General features: G+C 44.3%; 1 long non-coding RNA gene across 2 annotated transcripts in view; it reads left to right on the top strand.

The window, feature by feature from the left end:
• LOC106032883 (uncharacterized) overlaps positions 1-24015 on the top strand; it is a 57619-nt gene that overhangs the window by 19294 nt on the left and 14310 nt on the right. For both annotated transcript variants that reach the window (XR_010824817.1, XR_007160662.2), the window contains exons 2-4: positions 10035-10134; positions 21408-21633; positions 22542-22639. This is a non-coding gene — a long non-coding RNA (uncharacterized lncRNA). The remainder of the gene's footprint in view (positions 1-10034; positions 10135-21407; positions 21634-22541; positions 22640-24015) is intronic.

The raw sequence follows: 24015 nt of genomic DNA on the forward strand, positions 1-24015 counted from the left end.
GGCAAGTGTTAACGTCCTGCTCAGCACCGCTCGTGGTGGGGCTGAGCTGGGGCTGGGGGGGAGCGTGGGGCCGGGCTGGGCTCCTCTCCTCGTCTCCCCATGCTGGCAGCATCCACCTGCAGCCGGGGATCCCGACTCTCCGCGCTGCTTAGCCCTGGTAACGTGCTCACTGATGGCTGATTTATGACAGTCTCAGTGAGATGAGAGTTGGCTCTTTCTGTCACTGGACGTACATTACTTTTCTGGGGTCACTGCGATAACAAATTCTGTATCATATACCGAGTCAATTAATTAGAGTGCTGGTGCTCCACAGATCTGTGGAAAGGTCACGGCCGTATTTACGTTTTCTACTGTTAAAGTCGGCAGTGAAAATCAGTTCTACAGTGCATCCATGAGTTTATTTATCAATGACTTCAGTGCATGCGTGTACTATTCATCCGTTAAACCACAGTGATTGGTATCTTAGTGACTGTTGTTGCTGTGGTTATTTGCAAACATGTCATAGCAGCATCATTTGCTTGGCATCTAGGTTTCATATGCATGTTGTTTTCCTTTTCTTAAAAATATGTCTTGAAAAGTAGTGATGCTGGCATGTCAGCGAATGAACGTACCTTCATTGCTGTTCAGTTTTTGTCTTCTTTTTTTTTCCCCCCATCCAACTCTGTCACTTGTTGTGGTGTGATCTATTTGTAAACACTTTTTTTTGAAGCAGTCATGTGAAAATTGGAGGTTAGTAACCACCAGTGAAGTTTGTATCTTATGTCAGCAGCTTGCGTGGCTGGCAAGACAAAAACTTCTGATGTAAAAGGCGATGATTAATAAGTTCAAACAGACAAATATTTTTCTTCCATGCATATTGAGCATTTGTGATGAGATCATGTGTTAAACTAGGCTGTTAATTCTGAATAGGCCTCTGGATTTATTTCCATATGGCAAAGAGTATAATCTATTCCCCCATTTTGTTTTGAATTTGCTTTAACATTTGGTAAGGTCTTTAACTGCAAATACCTAATTTCTTATTCAATATTCAGATTTCTAAATGAAATAAATGATCTATTTACATGCATCACTAGACCATCTGGTTCCATATGAGAATTCTACAAAGAAGCTATTAATTGTCATGGATGTTTATTCATCATTCTCAATTCATAATTCTTATAAATAATTAAATCAGAGTATCTTCTGCAAATAAGCCAAATGATTATTTTGAAGCTCCAAGTTCCATACCTAAAAGAAAATAAAATTAATAGCTCATGTAAATATCCAAGAAAAGGAAAACATTCAATTACATGAATACACAGAGAACTATAATTTTCTGCATCTAGCTAAGTCCCTTTCATCTTACATTCAAAAACATAATTACAATCACCAACAAATTATAGAAGACAACGGAAAGACAAAACAACATATAGAAAGAAAGTTTTAAGGTAACTTACGTGACAGCATTAAGACAAGACAGGACAATTTGTCTGTTATTCTTTACTGTTTCTGTAGTTATCTCCCCAGAGAGGCAGCAGCAGCGATGTTATGTCCACATTTTTATTAGACAATACTGCGCGTGACAGTAAAAGGAGACTAAGATGTTTTCAGGTGTAAAGGGAGAGAGCAGGGGGCTACAGTCCGGGTAATGGCAAGTAAGGAATGGGAGTTAAATTAAACTGGTGGGCACATCCAGAAAGCAGTGTGGGAGAGGTAAGCTGGTAGGAACTCTGCTCTGCCAGGTAGGACAGAAACTTTGCTGTGGGGCCCAGAACTGATGGAGGGGGAAAAGCTAAGCATGCATTAGGTGATATGTGAACGGGAAGAGAAAAATAGATGGAGCCTGCAGGAGGGAATAGCTGTAGAGTATTCCTCCCCAGATGACTGTGGACGGTTCGTGGCTGGGAGGAGAAGTCTGTAACCGAGTCTGCAGGGTACCATATTCAAGAGGAGCACAAATTCCTGTTGTTAAATTCTCTGGAAGATTAAAAATACAGGGATGATCATGATCTTCTGGGGGAGACTTTGAGATACATCTGAACAGCACCCATGCATCCCTACAACCACTGGAGCTGTTTTTTCTCCCAGCCACTCCAAGCATTAGTCCTGGAAGTGAAGAGTCCTCAGGCACATAGTGCCTTCACTGTGAGCGACTTCAAGCTGGAAAATGTGATTCATTGGAGCTAAAATGTAATTTCCAGTACAGTCATCTCACAGCTTATCTTCTGGAAAAAAAGACATTTCGACATGTCAGCAGGTGAAAAGGTTGGACACCTGCTGCTACTTATGGATAGTGTTTTATTACTTTCACATTTCTTATTTTAACTTCATTGCCTGACATAGTCATTACCTTTTCAAGGACATCATTTTTAAAAGTATTGGGAGTCTTATATCCAGAGAATACTGAAACTTCTATAATGTAAGACATAAATGTACCTAATGCGTGTGTGTCTTTTCATGCAGAGCCTTGGAAATGACACAACTTTGTTCATTATGTACTGATGGTTTGCCTCAAGTTCTTCCAGGTTGCTGTGATTTTAAAACTCAATATCCTTATTTCTGTAGAAAAGAAAGGTACAAAATTGGTAAACATTTTATAGGTGCTCCCTCTGAGTTATTAATCTAAGTTAGCACAGCTCCATAGTGGTACAGATTCTCCTACATGATATTTTTTGATGGTTCTGCATGCATACACTTGGATTGAAATTTTCAAAATGTCAAAATCCCATTAAATATTAGACCATTCTAAGCCTCTAACAGGATGGGCATACTGTCAGCTTCAAAACCGAGGTCAAAGCCTGGGCTCTGGAAATTAGACTGTCCTTCCTGAAATCTCAGTTCAGACAACCGTCCAGCTAGTATTTCATGTCTTCATTCCAAGAATGAAAACCAGGCGTTATTCGGTAAATCCAAAGTTCACAGTTGAACAACTTTCTGTTATGATGCTCAAAAGCTATGTGCAATTTGCATTAAAGTTGCAAGAGTTACTTTCCTTTTGGTCCTATCAAATAATACTGATGGGAAGGCCACCAGGTTTCCTGAACTGCATTGCCTGAGAAAAATACGTATTTAACTGTGATGTGCTCTGAGACTCGCAGTTTGTAGGAACTGTTCATAAACCTGCCTGTTGGATGCTGTTTAAGCCACACATCTCTGGTACTAGGTATATAAACAGGAATTTTAATGAGTAAAATCACAAACCACAAGAGCAAGCTATGTGAATCGTCAGCAGTAGGAGAGCTTTTGTTTCCTTTGGATACACGCTAGCTCACAGTTGTGGCACAATCTGTAGTATGAGTTTAGTCCTTCATTGATTATTCTTCCCTGCTGTATTGTTTGTCAGGATATTTGTATAATACTGGACTGGTGCTGTGGATGGCCCTGAAATAGGAAATGTGCTCCAGGTTCCAAATCTTCAAATTTTCATCTCAGTTTCAGTTGTGCAAAAATAATAAATAAATGTAGAAGAGGTAGAAGAGAAGGCACGGCACTCTCTTTTGTGCTTTATGCCATTGTTGAAAACATTATTCCATTCTCTGTCTCCACAGATCACTCAGACCGGTTGCATGCAGCGCTGTATTGTTAGGTTTTCAATGAATGTGGCTGATAAGAGAAAGTTAGTGAAACTTATTTTGGGGTGTTGTTCAGTGTTTTGGGTTTGACAAGGGTGTCCTTTTTCTTCCTGCAGCCAAGAAATGCTATTCCAGTGTTTCAGGCATTAGAGAAAACTTGGAGCAGGTTTTACAGAAAGATTTATGCAGCTTCTGAAGACAAGTGTGCACATGCCCGTAATTATTATTCACATATAAGTTTACTGAAATCTAACTCAGTCTCCTGAGTGACAAGTATAAAGTACCAAGCAATTGTTTTTCCCTTTTTTAATGAACTTGTAGCCTCATTTGTATGCTAAACGAGGAATCAATACAATCAGACCACAAAAAGTACATATTCTATATAGATCAGACTGTAAGATATTAGCAGCTGAAATGTTACCATACATTTTGCCACCATTTATAGAGGTAATGGAAAATATTGATTTCAAATGCCATTGCTAAAATATGAGAGCATATTTCGAAACTTATTTGCTCTTAAAATTTCATCTCCCCTTTCAAAAACTTTGTGAGAATGCCTGAATAACCATTCCAACATAAGTATTGTCTCTTATAAGCCTTGTTAATGAAGAAGCACCTTAAAACCATATAAAGATTTTTTTCTGGCTGCCTGTGATAGAGAAGTAGCTGGTGTCTCAGGTATGGCAAGAAGATAAGTAGCTAAGAAGCTAAGAAATTGATACAAATCAGAAACTTTCATTATTTAATATATACTAATGAAAATTTGTTTTACATCAGTTCCTCAGCATATGATTTGTTTAACATTTTATTTTCAAAGCTTTTCTAATAAACTGCTTCCTTACATTATATCTGAACAACAAGAGCTATAAATCAGTACATGTTTTCGTGATACGGGCATGGTTTCTTTTGTAATCATGTATGAAGAAATATATGCTCATGGACTCCACAGGTGTCCTGAACTGTTTCCTGGAATTTAGCACTTGAAGTTGTAATTGGTTTAGTACTAATTGTTCTACAAATGACATACTAAAAAATCATAAAACTACCTTTGTGCTATGTGAAGATCTAACTGGAAAAAAGACAATGAATAGCTCTTCAATGAGCAGATCAGTTGAAATTAAATGCTTCATATAATCATGCCATCATTGCTGAAAACTTAATTTTTAAGAGGGTGAAGACACTAAGGAGATGACAAATTCAGGTAGTGTCAAACATCCCATTTCAAAATTTTTTGAATGAAATGTTTCGGTACTTCCTTTCAGGGTGTCTTTTCTTTTCAAAAGATTTTTTTTTAATACTTAATTATCAATCTTTTATTCCCTTCAGGAAGTGTCAGGTTATACCAAAGTCCAGTGCTTTAAAGTTCAGGCCTGTATATCCATACAATAGGCCTCTCTGTTATACCTTAAGAAAATACTCATTCTTTTGGTTCTAATGTTCAAGTTCTTCTCCTTATATCTTGATCATTTGTGAACCACAGTGAAAAACAGCATCCTGCCTTGCATGGCCAGTGAAGTTGATTTTCCCTCTTCCCTTTCCTGTTTTTTATTTAAGCACAAAAAATGATTTTCCCCCAGATGCTGCAGGTTTACTTTATTCCTTTTTCTTTCACTCTTACAGTCTAGATTAAAGAGCAGGTGCTTTAGCAAGACAGGAAGCAAACAAGAAAATAATACTTTTTGGGTCTCAAGGAGGCTCCCTGTCTTCTGGAGGTGCAGGCCGTGGAGATGGCTTGGAGGCCAAGAGCAGCACCCCAGGTACTCAGACCTTTTTCTGAAACTTGCAAGGACATGTGCATGGGATATAACCACAAAGCACGTGTGGTTGCAAGCTGAAAGCATAAGTGAAAGAAAGTCCTAGAGCAAGTTTTTTGGGATGCTTTTTTTTTTCTCCCCTCTATTTGTCATCTGTATGTGGTCATAGCTGTGCCCAACTGGGACTCTGTTTCTGATTTTCTGGGCACCTGTAACGCACCTCGCTGGCACTGGTTACCTTCCCTTTGTAGGGATAAATTAAATGGGCAGGGTGTTCTTGTTGGTTTTACAGAATTTAAATGTGCATCACAGGAGAGATGTGCATATCCTCTTTGTCTGTGCAAATGGTGTCACTGTTAGATAAAATTTCCTGTGGTAAGCATAAAACAGTGCTTATGTAAGCTGGAAACCCTGAAGCATGAGATTGTATATAAAATGTCTGCTAATAAATTTGTGGTGACTGTAATAGTTTAATAGAAAGTCCATAGGAAAGGAGAAATAAAACATTTGATTCTGAAATACTACTAGTCCACAGCAATCAAAATAAGTGAAGTGCTGAGGCTTAGAGCAGTTTAATGAATGTAAGATGATAAAGTGTTGGATGTGAGAAGAACTTGTAGATCTGAAAGAAGTGAGTGTGTTGGGTGAGATCACTTTTTCAGACTGCCCTGAGGAAGCCTGCTAAGCGTGCAGCTGGAGTTACTCTGGTGCACCGTGCAGAGATGCTCACGAGCATCTCCCTGCAGGCTGGCGCTCAGTGCTGCTGGCTCAGGCTTCCCCCGACGTGCCCCGTGCCTTGAGGTTTGTTCTGTTGGGTCTGTCGTGCTTCAGCATCTTGCTCCCGACTCAACAGCTGGGACCTGGACTCCCAGGCGTGTGGCCCGGGGTGCAGGACTTGTGGCTCTGCTGCGAGCTCTGTGTGCTGGGCTGGGGGCCTTGGTGCAGCTGCAGGGGGTGCATTGCATCGGGGGGCACTGGGCTGGCCTGAGCACACCTCACACCTGCCTGCAAGGAACACATTTTAACTGGAATGTGAAAGGGAGAACAGCCGTTCTTCTTTCTGTAGGCCCGGTTTTATCCTCTGCCTGGCAAGTTTTGTCAAATCTACTCCTTCTCAGGCACTGAACAGACCGGCATGAAAGAGCAGGTGTAAATTTGTCACACGTGGTGTCATTGTCCCCGCTGCAAAGATCTTTCTGAGCACCAATGAGTTACAGATGAAGCAGGGCTTTTTATTTCCCTTTTTTTTTTTTCTCCCCTTTTTGCCTAAATAAAGCAGGTCGCCTAGTCTTGCGCCTTGGCTCCTCCACAGGCTCCTTGGTGCTGGAGTTCGTTCCCCAGCAGTGGGTCCTGCTGCAGCCCAATTAAAGCACTACCCGGCTGCCCGCAGCCTTTCCACTCCTTCAAAGGGACCGGGACTGCTCACCCTGGAGGAGAGTCACTGAGCCAGCGCCTGCACGGTTCTTTGGGTACAGAGCAGTCCCCGCTCTTGTGATAGACATCAGAGATGTCTAACTGCCGAGCACGTTTCTCTTCTCATGCCTGTGCAGAGACAGGTGGAGAATGGATTGCGGTCTAACTACTGAACAGTTTGAGGTCCCGTATTATTAGCTGTTGCATTCAGGTTGACTCATTCCAGGATTATGTAGGCATTTTATTCACTGTGTTACTGTTGGAAAGTACTTTCTGCATAGACTTGGAATATAAAACTGAAAATATTCTGATTGTAGACTGTCTAAGATAATATAAAGTGTTTTGTAAAAGGTCCTGTCTGTGTAACACTAATTCTGCAACTGCAAAAGCCGTAGCAAGTGTTAAACTTGTTCCTGTTACCATGTAAATGTTTTTGGTAACAGCCAAAATTGCGATTCTCATCACAGAAAAGTCTGTAGTCTGCCTTCTCTTCATATTTAAGTTTTCACTAGTTGGAAATCAGTCTTTTACTGCATTACTGCAGGATGTTTCAGGTATTTTCTCCAAGATTATGACAATCCAAGAATTTCAAAGGCGTAGGTGGCTATAAACTCTGTTGAAAGCAGAGGAAGGAGCCAGAGCTTGTGCTATTTCCTTGCTCTGCTGCACCTCAAAGGAGCTGTCGCCGCGGGGCACGTGGATGTCGAATCAATCTATGCTGAGGACTCCAGCAGCTGGGGCGTTCGGTTTGTGGCTTTGTTACCCTCGTGTCTCCCTTCCGCCCAGGTCCCCATGCTGGGTTTTTGAGGTGCAAACGGGGATCAAGTTTTTCATTTTTAAATGGCTACGTCTTCCTCCTTAGAGGACCAGTCCAAGTGTGACTGCTTTTCCCCTAAGAGCAAAAATGATTTACCTAACAGGCAGGTTTCTTCTATGTTGCTTTTTTTTTTCCTTCTCTCTCTCTCTCTCTTTTTTTTTTTTTTCTCCTTGCTAGCTCCTGGCAATGTGAGGAGCTTTGAAACACAAATATTTATGGACAAGGCAGCGTTTGGATTAGGGAATGAAGAGTCTGGATCAGCTGCATTGCTTATCTTTTTAAGAGAATGAGTATGAAGAGCATGGGAATATTCTTAAGGTAATATCCTACAGCTCTGGTTCCACAGAACACGCTTGATTAAAAAGTAGCCCAAAGAAAGAAGAGGTTCCTTTTGGAGCTTCCTGCAAAGATGCACAATTTGGCACCATTTCTCAGTCTCTTGGCAACATGTCCAAGCCTGAGAAAAAACAGCTATGAATACGCACAGCCACAAAATATGATTGTTAGAGCAGCAGCTGAGCGCCCGCTGGGCTCGGGGCTGCAGGAGCTCCCGGCGGCACGACCGGGGTGGGTTGGGGCACGGGTCCCTTGCACACCACGAGCTGCACAGGGCAGCAGCTGCTGGACCCCATCCAGCCGAAATCCAGGCAAAACGTGCCCACCCTTTGGGAAGCGATTCGTATTTGCTCCCTGGGCTAACAGAGAACTCTTTTCTGAGCTTGGCTAGTCCAGAACCTCTCAGGCACATTTTGGATTAACTTTTAGAAAAATAATAAAAATAATGGCCCGGCTAATTAATGCCCTAGGAATTCTATAGAAGGCCTTACGACACCTACATTAATACCAAATGAGTTCATTATGATTAATGTTATTAAAATAAATGTCGTGAGAATGAATAATGGCTTGGTCATTATTTTAAAGTGTTGCCACTGGATCTATAAAAGCTAATGATTCAATTCTTGGGAAGTAATTCTGCATGTTCACATCTAAAACCTGTGGAGAACTCAAGCTTTTCTGAGGAAAAAAAAAAAGCCATGAAAAGAACATGAAAAGGTGTGTGTGTATTCTCTGAAAAACTGACAGAATGTGTCCTGACTTCAGAAAGGTCTGGTGTACCTGTTACTGAAAGGTTGGAAGAGAGTTCCTCTGATTAGAAAATGTCTTTGTGCTTGCAGATGGTTTTGGAATTGTTCATGCTGATTTGAATCAGGTTTTGATCAGGCTAGTTCACCTACCAGTAAAAATTCCTCCAGTCCTAAAAACGTGTTCTGCTCATTCAAAACATTTGAAACTTAGGCAGAATGGCAGAAATTAGAATTTTGCTGGGCTGTAAGAGTTGCTCTGAAATTGATATTGACATAAATGGCCCGCTTTTTGCTATTAGGTTACATACTCAAATTGCTGTCTTTTCATTATTCACCTCTTACATTGATTTTCCAAACACACTATTAGCACAGGAGTCTTACGAACATAAGTTTGTCTTTAAAGAAAAAAAAAAAAGTTTAGAAAAAGCTAAGAATGAAAATAGTTATTTACATTATTGATATTTTAAAACCCATTTATTTTCATCATGGTGGTTTTTGCCTATGCAAATCTTTTTAGCACCTTGTGAAGCCTTGGGAGGAGTTCCTTGGAAGCTTGATTAAAGTCTCTGCTGGAATAAAACATCTAGCAAAGAGACGCTCCCGGGCTTTTCAGTTACTCCTTGGTGAATCATCTCTGTTAACCTACTCGAAGGCATCCTGTTTCGTCCTCTCTTTTTGCGGGCGGCCCGGCACAGAATGGCTCTGCCTGGCTCAGCTGGGCCCGGCCCGGAGGTGATGCTGGCCCCAGGGGACATAAAGCGACCCAGCACGGGAGGAAGGGGGTCGATATCTGACTTCGAGCCTTGCCAAAGCAGGGCAGTGAAGTTTAAGAGGTACATCTTGCTGTGGAGTTCAAGGCACTGGTGGCGGAAGAAATGTAATAAAGCATGAAATTTATGTAATTTATATAATTATTTTCAAAGCAATGCATTTGCCCGGTCACAGAACTATTTTAACTGCGGTGACGTAAGGTCTAACTAATGAAATGACATTGGGAGAAGAGGTACAAATCTGCAGAGTGTGCATTTTACTGCTGTGAGGTAAGTGCTGCAGCGGGGCAGCAGCACGCCTTAACCCTGGCAACACTGCTGTCATCTGAGCAGAGGGAAAGTCAATGTGAAGAGGGAAAGAAATCCAGCTGGACTTACACGACTGGTTCCATTGGGGAACCAGATATCGTGGCTACAGTAGGTAGTGTTATAAAAACGTCAGCTCAGTGCTGAGAGGTGCTCACACAACGTGCAAGGAGCAGGAGAATCAAGAAAGGAGAAGAACATAGAAAACATGGCTCTGCCTTTGATGCATCTTGAATAGTCCTGTAGTAAGAAACTCTGAAAGTACAAAAGGTATAGAGAAGGTTATGGAGGATGAAGGGTATAGATTTATTTATTTTTATTTATTTATATTATTTTAGGGACACCTGAATGGATAAAGGCTTTTCAGCCTTGAACAGCAATGACTGCCGGGGAATGCAAGAAGGATCTATAAAATCCTGGATGTCACGGAGAGGACAGGTAGGAAACAACAATTTTGTGTTGTTTCCAGCTGCAGAACTGAAAGCTATTGAAGACAGCTGGCAGTGTTCAGATTCAGACAAACCAAAGGGAATGGTTCTGGAGGATGTGCTATCACTGTAGGACTTCTTCCAGAGGGAATTGTGGAGGCCAAAGGCTGATATGGCTTCAAGAGAGATCTGGGTAACTTGGTGGAAGGAAAAGCCAAGAGCTATTCAAATCCAGGGTCTTCACTGTCTCTGAGTCCCTGCGTCCCTGCAGCCTTGACCATGTACTGGGGACACGGACAGGTCTGCCCAGGTCCTGCCACATTTCCCTGGTCCTCTGCAAAAGGTCCCGGGTGCTGTGGGGACAGAGGACCATTGGCTTGGCCTGCAATGGCTCTTCTTATGCTCATCACTGTAGGAAGTATTGATGCAATCTTTTGGATGAATAGTTGGAGGGGTTTAGAGCAAGAGGTGAGCCTTCTCAAGCCCTTCTCGCTCTGCCTCCCCTACCCAACATGTCCCAGGTGGAGAGGAACGTAAACGCTTCAGTGCGGCCAGGAATTTCATCGACTTTCTTTGGACTTCCGTAAAATGTCGGAATCCCTGCTGGCTGTAAAATTCAGGCCCTTTGAACTCAGCTCGGGGAGGAGCAGGATTTAAGGCACGTGCTGCAAACTGCCCGGAGGGGCAGGTGCCGTCGTGGCCCCAGGAGCCAGCCGGTGCCCGGTCCCGCTTCCATCGGTGCTGGGCTTCCCGTGCCCCTCCTCTGGGGCTGGATGCGGCCTCGGGCCTGCGCGGCTGCCCGCCTTGCTGAGGGGTCCGGAGCTCAGCGTGGGTTTAAAACCAAAACACGTGTTGCATGCTTTGTTGTTGCTAGGGCCTTCTAATTTCTGAGTAGGTGTTTAATTTATTTTCCTCTTTAATTTTCTTTACTGTTAAGAGGCATGAATCATTCAGTTCCATTTACCGAAAGGGCTTTGCTCCTGGATTTTGTTTCTGTGGATATTTGCAGCAGCTACTTACTGTGAGTAGGATGCTGTTACTGCTGTGTTAAGGGGCAAGATGCTGGTAAGGGAAGCTGAGAAAACTGAGTAATTTCTGGTTTGTAAACCGCAGAAAAATGCCCCACATATTGATGAGAGAGATAGTAGAGAGATAGATATGTAGCAGCAGAATAAGAACAAGAAGTTTAAGAAAATGAGGTTTGAGATCGAACGATATGTTGTAAATGGGGGCTGCAGTAGTGATGGTTGCCAGAAGTCAGTTGCTATTTCTTTCCTCAGGGTTGCTTGACTGTGCAGAAATACTAAACATAACTAAAGGATGTGGCAACATCTCTTTACATATATTCCTGTTCTAAATGTTCTATCTTTGTGCCTCGCAAGGGAGGGTTTATGTCTGTATGCACTTGGATAGTTGTGAGGGTGCCATGCCCCTAGCTTGGCATTGTGAACAATAAGGAGAAAACAGATAGGAAACAAATGTTCATGTTTCTGATATATTGCCAAAGCTAGAGGTTGATAATTTAATCTGCCGCCTAACAGCTTGATAGTCTACAAAAAGTCCCGTTTTATCCACACACAAACTGTACAGCTCACTGCCACAGATGTTGGGGAGGCTGAAGAGATAAATACGTTGTCTGTAGTAATTAAATAGATGGCTGGGATTCAAACCTAGGTCAAATATCTAATTTCTCAGATTTAGTATGGCAATATCTTCAGTTATTTTTCTATAATTTATGCAGCTGTCATAAATACTTCCATGTATGGAATCCTACAGAAGTCCACTGAGACACTTATATACCTTTGGGTAAAGCAATAGGTATTTCTTTCAGATGGAGTTTTTTTGCTGGAGCACCAGATCCCTTTCTGTGCTGCTTCTGGGAATAGCTGGTCATCCTGTAGCCAAGCTGCCACCCTGCCAGCGCCGCCCGTGCGGGCGCCCCAGCTGGAGCGGACCAGGCGGGCTGCAGGGATTGCCCTGCTGCTGTGCGCCCCGCAGCACGCTGCCCTTGGGCCCGGCGCTGCTGGTGCGTTAGGGCTGGGCACCTCAGCACCAGGTCTCACGGATGGAATGAACGTGGAGACTCCCTTGTTACGCAAAATGCAGCACTGTGTGGAGCGGGTCTGGAAACAGCAGTGTTAAAAAGTGCCGTCCGTTTTGCAAGGAGGAAATGCTTAGTGGGGCTGCACATGGTTAAAGCTCCTGGGCTGTGCCCAGGCCTGAGCTCCATCACCGCGTCCTCTGCTGAAACCAGAGCTTTGGATGGACGAACAGAGATGTTCCAGGCACAGGATCTTTTCTCCTTTAAACCAGGGTATAAAACATGTTGCTGATTTTGTGCCTGTCCGCCCTTACATGGATCTCTTTACAATTTCTGGTCACGCAAAGAGCTGCATCATTTACAAGCGGGATTCACAGGAATGCAGCTCTGCTGCTAAGGAGCAGCTGGAGGACACACTTAAATAAAGCAGGAATCCTCCTCACAAGCTGTTTCATGTTATTATGAAAGTTTATAGATTGAGATAAATCTCTTCTGACCTATGTGACCTCCTTGGCAAGCAATGACAGGTCCCACTGAGCCTGAGCCCAGGTTCTTCTAATATTTCTGAAACTTCTGGAGCATTCCTTCCTCCTCGTGAACTTGACCAAGTACAAAGGGAATTTAATCTTCTCTCACAGCTCCAAACTCCCAGGGTCTGACTTTCTTGCTTTCTCTGCAGACAGTCATCCATCTCCCTGCAAACGGGAGACTTCTCTGCGCACTGGAAGCGCTCCTAACTTCACCCAACAATAAATCACTCAGACCCGACTACCTCCGGAAAATCTTTGTAGCTGTGACGTGACATCACAGAAATCCTGGGCAGGGAGCACCGAAGCGTTATTTCTCCTCAGGAGGGTGTGGTTGCTGAAAAGGGTTGCTCCGTGTTGCAGCCTACCAACCTCCAGGTGCTGCTGATGTGGAAATGCCTTTCCAGTGGCTGGGTGACCAACCCGCACAAAAGCCTTCTGCCAGGCAGCCGCCGTTCGTGGGCAGCTCCTGGTGGTTGTCCACGGGCCTGAGAGCCACCCGTCCCCCCAGGTTCCTTCAGGGCAGACCGGAGGGGAACGGTGAGGGGCTGCACGGAGAGCAACGGCTGGGGCGGCTCGTGGCAGGCTGCTTTCCAGTCCGCATGCGTACCCGTCAGTCCTCGCTGTTCGCTTTTATTCTGTGCTTGTAGGGAACTGAAAGTCGTTTAGTCTGCAGTCAGGGCTCCAAAACCCCTGCAGGCATATGACAGATTCACTGGGATCTCTTTGCTGAGAGCCACCTTGCCTGCTAATATTTGAGAAGGTTATCTTAGAGGAAGTTTTGTGATTTTCTTTCTCCCCCTTTTCAGGGCCCCCAGCCTGTGCGTTCCAGACCTCGTACTTCCCCTATTGCACATTTATGGGATGCACAAAGGCATTTTACAAGAGCCTGATTTAGACAAGACGGTAACACAGGTATTGCTAAATGTTCTCCGAGTTGTGTTTTCAACTGTTAGAGCAGCTCTGCCCAAATTAAGCTCTTACAGAGAGCTTCATACTGAAAGAAAGTTGCAATCAAGAGATCATTGTGCAGAATGAGTGAAGAATGAGGCGTGGGGCTGGGTTTGGCCTACCAAAGGCTGACAGACACAACTTAAGCCTGTATTTTGAAGCAGGCTGTGGCCTGGGACTTGGGATCGCTGCTGGAGAGGAGCAGGCGACCAGCATGGACAGGCTTTCCAAAAGCGGTGGTGGAAATGAAAGCTTTGGGAGGGGCTGGATGGCAGGAGGTGGCTCCACAGTCAGAAGGCCAGAGATGAACCAGGAGAATCTGTGGGATGGTGACAGCCTGACAGGTGAGGGCAGAAAGCCTCTGCGGGCAAATGTTCTGCTGTTGGAGTCAGAAATGGCAGATAGGAGATACAAAGCACTGAAATGAAGCCATTCAGCAGAATTAAGGCAGCAAGGGAGTGAAAAAAATGCTCCCACCTCAACAAGATGTACCTTTTGTCCAGGCCAAACTGAAAAAATTGCATTGAGGAGGGTATTACAGACCCAGTAATCCAGCAAAGGCTCCTGCTTTCGCTCAGCAAAAACCTTCACAGAACTTGGTAGGATGAGAAGTAGGGAAGGGTGTGGAATAAATCACTCCGTGTATATTTTGCATATGTATAAGCAAGAAAAGCTGGATGGTGACTAGCATGGCTGTGAGAGCACTCTTAAAGAATCATTTAAGTTGCATATGCTTTTAAAACTCATCCTTCTCGTGTCATTAGCTAGCGCACGGAGCAGGGAGCAGGTCCAGCATTCCCCACTGCAGGTGTGTATGCAAACTAGAGAGACCCAAATTGTGTTTGCGCAGGGGTAGATGCACAGCATGCTTTTAGCACGCAGCAGCTTTTCAAGCCTTCCGTCCTAAAACATTTATGTTCCCAGAAAAGCCAGTAAATATCCTCATGCTTGCTCTTTATGAAATTATAGTCAAGGATGAATGTCAAGCGTTTTGCTGCTTGCAAACACTTTCACACAGCTCTCACTTTAGTATTGCAGGGCTCTTAATAAAGCATAATAACTAAGTTCAAGCTTTTTTGGGAAGGCTTCTGTGGTCCTGCTGCCAACCATAATCGACAGGCATTTGAAATTCATGAGCTCAGTCAATGCTGTGATTACATTTTTGAAGAAACTGTCCAAACAGGCTGTGGCAGAGCGCAGTTTTCTCATTCATTGTATTACTTCTGTTCCCCATCCTTGTACAATAATCACCGAGTGCAGAGGCTTCGCTTTGGGTATGGCTCAGTGACAGGCTACACAAGGATCTGTTTTGACAGCTTTGCAGCTGCTTTTGGGCCCGTTATGTGGTTAGGCTGCTGATGGGCTGTCTAGACAAGCACGCCTTCTAGGATGCCATGTTCTTCTGGTTCACATTTGATTATGAGACAGGCTTTTTCATTTGTAATGCAAACAAGCCCCTGGAAAAAAGAAAAAAAAATCTGCTGTGGGATTTCTTGTACAAAAGCCCCTTTTTTTCTGAAGGGTGATTTGATTCATACATTTCCGTTCCCCACTGTGGATATATTTTCAGCTTTCCCATTTGGGCATTGGGTTTCCTGAAAAAAAGGGTGAGGTGAAAGTGCTGAGCCCCTCAGAAAGCGCTCACATTCTACAGAGATGCACAGCTGTGCAAATATGAGGCCTTGTGTGGAACAAGTGGACCGAAATCCACCTGGTTCCACTGCTTCTGCTTAACGTGCCTGGCCTCAGGCTCTCTGTGAGGCTGCCAAGGGAAGACTGAACTTTCACGGCCAATTTTTCAGAGGCAATGCGAAACCCACTGGGCAGTTTGACCTGGTTCTTGGTTCGATTCGGCTTTAAGGCCACCTCTTGCCATTGCCAACCACAGCTGCAAGCAGTTCTGCAAGGCTGAATGTTGGGCTTGGTCTGAAAGGGGTTGCAGGGGATGATTCTCCTGACCAGAATGGACGCAGTGATTAATTTCCCTGGAACTGAAGCCATTTATCCCAACAGTGAGGGGAGAGGGCCCTGAATCAAGAGAGAAGGTTTTGCCCAGGGACTTCATCGCTGGCTCCTTGTTGACTGCTGCTGCTTCGTTTATCTGCTTTGTGCTCGTGCTCTGCTCACACATCCCTTGCCGTGGGCACAAGGTGCCTTTCCAGATGGCTGCAAAGACAAGCACATTGCTACGGGCTTGCTATAAACGGTGATATTGCCTGCATGTAGAGAGGGCACTAACAGCTTTGTTTGAGAAGCGCAGCTTGGGAAGTCTCAGGGACTTTGGAGTGAGCTGGAGAAGACCTATCTTGCTGCATCCTCGCACTTCCCCTGACTTTGCTCCCATGTAACTGTAGATGTGAACCAAGAGGTCAGGTTGAAGCTGCCTGCTAGATTTTGCCTTGCCCCTGGAAAAATGGCTGCGAGAGTTTAGTCTTCCCCTTCCACCTCATGCCGAGCTCCTGTGAATGACCCGACTTCACTAAACTCGCAGGAATATCATAACCGCGCACAGATGTCAGCACAGGCGGCTCTGCTCCCCTCTGCAAATGCTGTGCAGAGGCAGGGCGTGCAGCTGGGCTGCCCGCCAGCTCGGGGAATGGTTCTGCTCACGGAGATGGGGCCAGACCCCTGGATAAACTCCACTGCTTCTCTCCATAAAGGTTTTGAAATAGGGTAAGTGGGATGCATCATGTAGACCTAAATAAATCAGAGATTTTCATTTCTGATCTCACCATTGCTGAATGGGCTCTCTTCCAAGCATGTTTCAGTTTGAGGAAAATCCGTCCTCTGCATTTTTTCTGAAGCCTTTCTCTCCTCTTCTGTTGACCATCCGACTTTTGTTTATGAATTTAGCATGGCACATTATTACGAAGTTAGCACATTAATGAATTGTTTGGGCATGGCTTAGCCCTAAGTGAATATATGGTAATAACATAAGATCAGAGCCAAGAAAAACAGAAAAATTCTCAACATGTCAGGAGGGAGAAAACACCTTGCTATGTCTTAAGGAGAATAAAGAAATCTCCAGGCACTCACAGCCTTGTCCAGCACCCCATGAGCCTGTCTCTAGATCAGAGCACTGGTTTGTTATCTTTGTAACATACAACTGTCAAAAAAGATGCGGGTATTTTTCATTAAAAAGCATTTGTTTATTGAATTATTTCATCTTATTAGAGAGGTCTTTTAAAATATTTGTTTTCCAGTCCTGTCTGTAAAACTGAGTGTTGTCATTAAGCATGTCTAAATAGTTGTTCCATCGCACTACCCGTGCCCACATCAACAAAAAATGGAAATAAAAGTATTCATTTTTTGCTTATTTGATAGGAGGTTTGCTCCCTAGTGATGGGACATTTGATAGATTTTAGATGACAAGCAAATGGAACAGGTCTTACAGAGTTCAGTGGAAAACCCTGTTTTTAGATCAGTCATTATGTTTTTTTTCTAGTGAAGGCATGGCCCCGTTTGTGAATTTAGGACTGCTGGAAATAGTTTGCTATCTTTAGCTACCCTTTGTGGTCCCCTGCAGAGCAGCTCGCGAGTCAAAAAGGTTGGCAGATGACAGCCACAAAGCCGTAGGTGTTCTGGGAAATTCGGAGGAATGCAATAGAAAATTATATGTCTTTGATAAAATAGTGAGCTCTATTAAATTTATGTGACTTTTAAATAAACTCCTGCGGAAACCTATTAGTTATGTGTATTAAGTTTTATACGACTTCCTTGCAGGAGCTGCTCCAAGTGGCAGCCATCTGGAGGAGGCGGCCGCTGCAGCTGCAGTCCTGGTATTGTTTGCAGGAGCAGAGAGGTTGCCAGCACTGAGCTCCCTTCTAGGACAAAAGCCACGGGCCCAGGTGTGGATGCAGCATGCGCCCCTCTCCTCCTGCTTGCAGCACTCCCAGAGCGTGGGTGGCCGACCTCACCCCCACGGGGCTGCCTGGGCACCTCCCGCTCAGCCTCGTTGGGTTTGTCTGCTCCTGGCCACTCACAAGAAAGGATTTAACCCCCCAAATAGTTGTGATAGAAAATCAGATCCTGCTTGAGGATTTAAAGGTAGGCGGGTGAGACTTTGCAGCACGACAGCAGGGCAAGGAAGTAAAGCGTGCCATGTTCTGTCAACAGCGGCAACGCTCAGTGTAGAGAAATAACTCCCCAAGTGTACTTGCCCTTTGTATCTGATTTTAATCCCATGTATTTTTATCAGTTTTAATAAGTAGATTTATATTGGACACCAAATGTTAAAATTACCTAAACTTGAAACGCCTGCCTATGAAATGAGTCGGAATAGATTCTCTGTGGAAGTTACTGCAGTGCCAATAAGGATTAATTAAAACTCAAATGTTCTTCATTGTGTGTTAATTAAGGAATTGTTATTCAGTCAACCTTCTTGATTTTTCTCTGTGTTAAATAATCATAGAAGTATTTCACCTAGTCTCACTGTTTGTTTAACCAATTAATTAAGGAAGGGGATATTCTGCATTTATTAGTATTTTAATTGGTGAATTTTATTCCCACTGGCCTAAGCATCTACATATGTTCAGTTTTTGTGTTTAGCTTTTTTATCTTTTAAATGACCAATGTTCCTGATTGTACACACTACAGACCAAAAAAATCTTTCAAGTACTCTGTACAATCGAACTTCATTAAGGCTTGAAAACCAGAGGCCAGGTTTTAATCTCAGTTGCATTCATGTAAGTCTAAAGTAATTCCCCCGCTATAATAAGGGATACTAGTTCCACCAGGATGGGAATCTGGCCTCTCTGATTTAAATGATGAGAGTGCATGTTATATAATGATTTTTAACTGTTACCTGTTCAAAGAATTGTATTTAATGGCTACTGATTTATAAAAGTTCACTTTGTAGCACGCTCACAGTTCAGCAGGTGCCACAGAATTTAAATCTCTGTTAATAGCATTCTTGTGGCGATGATGCTCTTTGTGGGGTTTTGAGATGTTTTGTTAACATTAGAGCAACCAAGTTTGCTTTGTCTTCAGAAGGAGAGAAAATGGGAAAGACTGAAGCTCCTGGATTGAGGGGGAGGCGGAAAAAGACAGGAGGTGGACCAGGCAAAGGTAGAAGGGGGGTGACGAGCCTGTGGCAGCAGGGCAGAGCGTTGCTGGCTGCTGGTGACAGAAGAGATGGGGGCAGGCAGCAGGCCGAGCAACGGAAACCAGCCCAGAGAAAGGTCTCTGCGTGATCCGCTGCTCGCTCCGGCAGGGGCTGTGTGATGGGGACAGGAGTGAGGTTTCACCGCCCAAAGGAAGGAGGGCTCGGAGCCAGGACAAGCCCTTTTTGGCTATGGGATTTGAATACGCCGAGTTATCCCTTTAAGTTTTTGAATTCTGGCTGCTATGCGGCAGGATGACCGTGAATGCTTGTGCTCGTTCGCCTTTGTTGACTTTGATGCTAAGGCAAGCAGGAATTATCGTCTCCGGAAGGAGCCACGGGTAATCCCCCGGAGGTGTTGGTGATTTCCCCGGTGTGGTGTTTGCTCCAACAGGTGCAGGACGAGCGCCCAGAGGGGAGGTGGGAGCGGCAGTTCAGAGGGGGCTGCCTGGCCTGCAGCAACCTGCGCCCAAGTGGGCCTGCAGGGGTTTGCCCTCATCAGCAAAGAGCCGTTTGCTGCTGGAAATCATGCCCACAGCATTTTTGTCGTTGGTTCCCGTTGGGGTACCGATGCGTGCAGGGGAGGCCTGGCGTGGCGTTAGTACCAGGGCACTGGGGAGGCTGCAGCACGGGGCAGGGCATGGCCCCCGCGAGCCCCCCGCCTGGCGGCCGTGCTGTAGCCGTTACACCTCGGTTTTGCACCTGCAAATAGGAGAGAGACAGGAGAGAAATTACACTCTTCTTAGAGACTTATTTCTTCTCACCACATCGGAGCAAAATAATAGACGTTTGTGACTGAAGCGAAAGCGAGGTACTGCAATATTTCCCTTGTGTGCGCTTCCCTTCCCGGCACTGCCAGCAGCGAGGAGGCAGCAGGCCCTGCCGCTGGCCGCCTGTGGTCCTCTGGAAGGCCTCAGCCAGCCGGAGGCAGCTCCACACGGTGCTGGCAGCAGCACGGCGGGGTGGCGGGGCCCTTTCTCCTCACTCCATCCCACCCCGGGGACTCGGAGGAGCAGGGCACGGCGGGGACCAGGGCGTGCTGACCTTCTGTGCACGACCGGTGCCCCAGTCCCGACACGGCAGGGCCCCCTCTGCTCAGACATGCCTTTCCCTCCAGTTGCTTATTCCCATCCCAGGTCTTCTTCAGTAAGCCTACAAGTACATTTTTTCCTCCTGCCTTACAGCGGTTTTTTTTTTGTCTCATTGGGAAGACGAATGTGGAGATTGTTCCAAGCAAAGTGAGACATTTTGTAGAGAATAAAACAGAAAACATATACGCATGTCCGATATATTTTGTTTTTCCATACCAATTCTAAGTGAGTTATAGCCCCAGTTCTTACTTCCCTGAAAAGTCCTGTGGAGTGGCTTTATATTAAAAATGCTACAAAGCAAATATATTTTTTTTCTCCATGTAAAGGTTCTCTAGATTAATACAAATTATTTTTAAAATCCATGTTCCAATCACAGCCCCTGATTTAATAATGTAATTTGTATCTAGTTGCATTCAGAAATGTGAATAAGCTGCCTGCAGTCAGTGAAGCACTTAGGGACATACTTAAATCCTACTAGATTTAATGGGATGTGAATATTTGGTTGAAGTCAGGTCACTCTGCTAAATATAGAAAGACAGATTAGCAGACAGGGTTTGAGCTATATACTCAGGTGAGTTGTTACTAACATCCAGATTTTGCATTTCATCTTATCCAAGATGTCAGCATGTCCTCTGAAGGTTGTCATCTGAGCTCCACCTGTGTAGTTGCATGGTCTTCATTATGCTTGATTAATGATTTCCCTAGTGCCTGCCATTTATTTATTTTTGCATAGTATTAAACATTTAAAGAAATAACCCCGGTGACGATGCATTAAAACACTGGTCCAAGGGAGAAAGACATGGGCAATATAAATGGCTTCAAACCATGCATGAAAAAAAAAAGACTGCCAGTGCCGTCGTGAACTTCAGCCACACCGCATGCGTACGCCAACAGTAAATTGCAGGGATAACACTTTAATCCCTGTGAATACACTGAGGCTGTCTCAGACAATAATTAATGTAGTGAACACCGAGGGCAAGCCGAAGGCGATCATCCCGACCGGTGCAGGTGTCTTGCAGACGCCTCCTGCTCTGCCCCGCTGTGCACACACGTGTGCGCGGCTGCTCACACGGCTCCTGCCTCTGCTGCTTCTCGCCGTGCCTGGCGCCATCGGGAGATCCGAGTGCCAAGCCCATGTAGCTGCGGTGGCTTTGCAAATGAAACAATGCGATCAGTGGAAAATCAGCATTGATGCTGGATGTCTGGCTGTACTGATGAACGCTGGTGCCCGCTTGCAGCTGCAGCGCTGCAGAAGGTGGCAGAAATCACCGCACCGTGGCAGTAACTCGTCCTGCAAACTCACAACATGTTTGTGCTTGGCTCTGGCTAAATCTGTCTTCTTTCCTGCTTTACTCTCCCTCTGCAGCAATACCTGTTCCTTTGTGCCTGCTGCTTTCACACAAATATGCATTGTTCATTTGTAAAACCACTTGTAAAACGCACTTCTTTCAGGAATCCCTAGGTCTTTCAGAAAGATAAGCAGAATTACTCTGCTATAAGTTTAAAAAAAAAAAAAAAGACACTATCAATATGCAATGTTTTTTTAATTTTGCGAACTTCCTTTTTATTTAGGATTGTATTTGTGGGAAGGGAAACTTGTCCACGGTCCTTGGAAAGGAGTCCAGAAAGACCTAGGTAATAGAAGATTAACGAAGTGAAGACCAAACATCAACTTATGACAAAACTTTGGAGGAGTTTTCTTCATTCTATTGTTCATGGCCCTGTGGGGAGTCATAAAGGCCTGTACTAATACTGGTTGACACTGAATACTGGCAAATAACCAGAACTGAAAATTAGGGTGAGTCATAATTTGTGCTCTTAAAAGAAAAAAAAAATCCCATTATATCCATCTACCATTGCCCATGCATCCAAATTGCCTTGAAGAAGTCCACTATTAACCAATCTCTTTTGGGTAATTGCTTTCCCTGTGAGAGCCCTCTACTATAGAAGTACTGTCAAAACAAGGGCAAGTTTGGGGTCCATCAACCTTGACGATGTCCTCTGACATTATTAGCTGAATTCATCAGCTATTAATGACTACAAGATATATGGGATATACTCTGGTTAGCACTTGGAAAGACTCTTTCAATTCATTTCTAGCTGTATTTATTCATTTAGACTAAATGGAGTTATTAAAGGTCATGATTTCATTTCCAAAGTATCAGGTGAAAATACTTTTCAATTTAGCAAATAGAGGAGACTGCTTGCAATAAAATTAAATACCATCTTTAACAGTTTCTTTGATTTAAAGAGGTATTTCCTAAAAAGTTTGACTTTCTTTAACTAACTCCAGGTGGGGACTAGAGAAATGAACAATGGTGTACGGCGCTCAAAGGAGAATTGTTGACTCCAATAATGAATTTGGGGACTTTGGATTTTCAGAGACCAGCAACAAGATTTCTTGTCCTTCTTGGCACTAAATGACAAGGAAAACCTGAAATGTAATAACTGCCATGTGTAGAGAGGTTTTATTATAAGGCTTACATTTTCATTTTATAATCTGAGATTCACCTGCAAAACACTATTGAGTCAGTCGTCGCTGAAAAAATTTTCTAAGCTCTTATGTTCCTTAAGCAGTGTCTACACTAGAAACCCTTTATCTGTATGTGTTATCATTAAAGTGCTTTTGATTTCGACATAGCAATAAAAGTTATGGATACTGCTATATTAAAATTTTATCTCCTTTTTTTTTTTCCCCCCTGGCAGGAAATCTGGAAAAGCCATCTGCACCACTCATTTCTTCCAGCAGATCAAGGTCCACTTTTTTCATGTCCTAAATGCCCTTGGCTGTGTGCCCTCAGCATGTGAGTGCCGTTCCCGTACTGTACATCCCTAAATGTGAGGGCTCCAGCTGCCCCGAGGCTTTGAGGCTGGGCTGGGGGGCGGGCAGTGGGCTGCTGTCAGCAGGGCTTCTCCAGGGGGTCCCTGAAGGATGACGAAGGAAGAGCAGAGGGCTTTGTCTGATGGCTTTCCCAGGAGAGGATGGCAGGCCCTACGCGGCTGAGACAGGCTTCCCAGCTAGAAACCGAGGCATCCTCCCCTAGGAGGAGCCAGCAAGGACCAGAGAGGAGTCCCGGGAGGACTGAATTCACAGCAGTTTTTTTCCTCAGGACTTTTGCTCCTCAGGATAATAGACAAGTGAAAATCAAGGGAAATCCAACACGCTGAGTAGGACTGATACTAGTCCTACTGTATGTGCCGAAAGCTTTAGGAATGAGAATAGAAAGTGCTTCTGCATCACAGCTGCTGACGGGCCGCCCCTCGCACCTGCCTGGGTGTGCTGGGTTAGCTGCAGCCCACGTCGTGCGGAAACAGCCTCCCAAAATCCCCAGCCTGGGTGTGCATTACCCAGGCCACGCAGCAGTCCTTGTGTTTCCTGGCTGGATAACTTAGTTACGTACCTCGACGTCAAATAGCAGACCGAAGATTCACTTCTTGGCTGGCTATGAAATTTTAAAATGTTCGTTGAATAATTTTGTTCAGCTTAGTCAAGGAAAATTCAGGCTCTCACAAAGGGAATCTGAAAGAACTCAATTTCTCCACTGTTCAGGCAGAGATACACTTTGGTGCAATATTACAAGATCCCCAATCCGTAGGCAAGCTGCTTCCATGACCACAGAAACTTGCCTGCTTCATTTGGTAGCTGTGAAAAAAGCGTTCCTGCTTCTGGGAAAAATTGCTCTGAGAATGACCAGGCATGGTCAAGCAGGTTGTTGCCAGATGTGGTGTGTGTTGGATCAGATGGGAATAAAAAAAAATACGTTTTTAACAGAAAACAGGTATGCCAAACATGAGCATAATGTGAAAATAACATAAAGGCCCCTTTGTGAGATTTTATCTGGCAGTTTGGGGCTTTGTGCACCTTCATTTTGCTGGAGCTGTATATTTAGTTCTCCAAGCAGTGTAATAAAAATGCAGCTGTAATCAATCAGATCTTCTTTCTTTAGTTCACTCTCGTTATTCCCCAAGAGGAAGCTTTACAGTTGCAGGAGCAGCAAATTAATTTGTGAGAATGGCTGTGGTCTCAAAACATGTCTAGGCATCGCAAACATGACGATAGCAAATGAAAAGTATTTCCTCCAAGGTCCAGTCTATAGCTGTTATAAATGTTGTAAAATATTATAAATAAGAAATAATTAAAACTACGGGTAAGAGCTCGTTCTGTGGCTAGGAGCAGGAT

This window comes from Anser cygnoides, chromosome 14 (genome assembly GCF_040182565.1).
Source record: "Anser cygnoides isolate HZ-2024a breed goose chromosome 14, Taihu_goose_T2T_genome, whole genome shotgun sequence".
In the NCBI taxonomy this organism is placed as follows: Eukaryota; Metazoa; Chordata; class Aves; order Anseriformes; family Anatidae; genus Anser; species Anser cygnoides.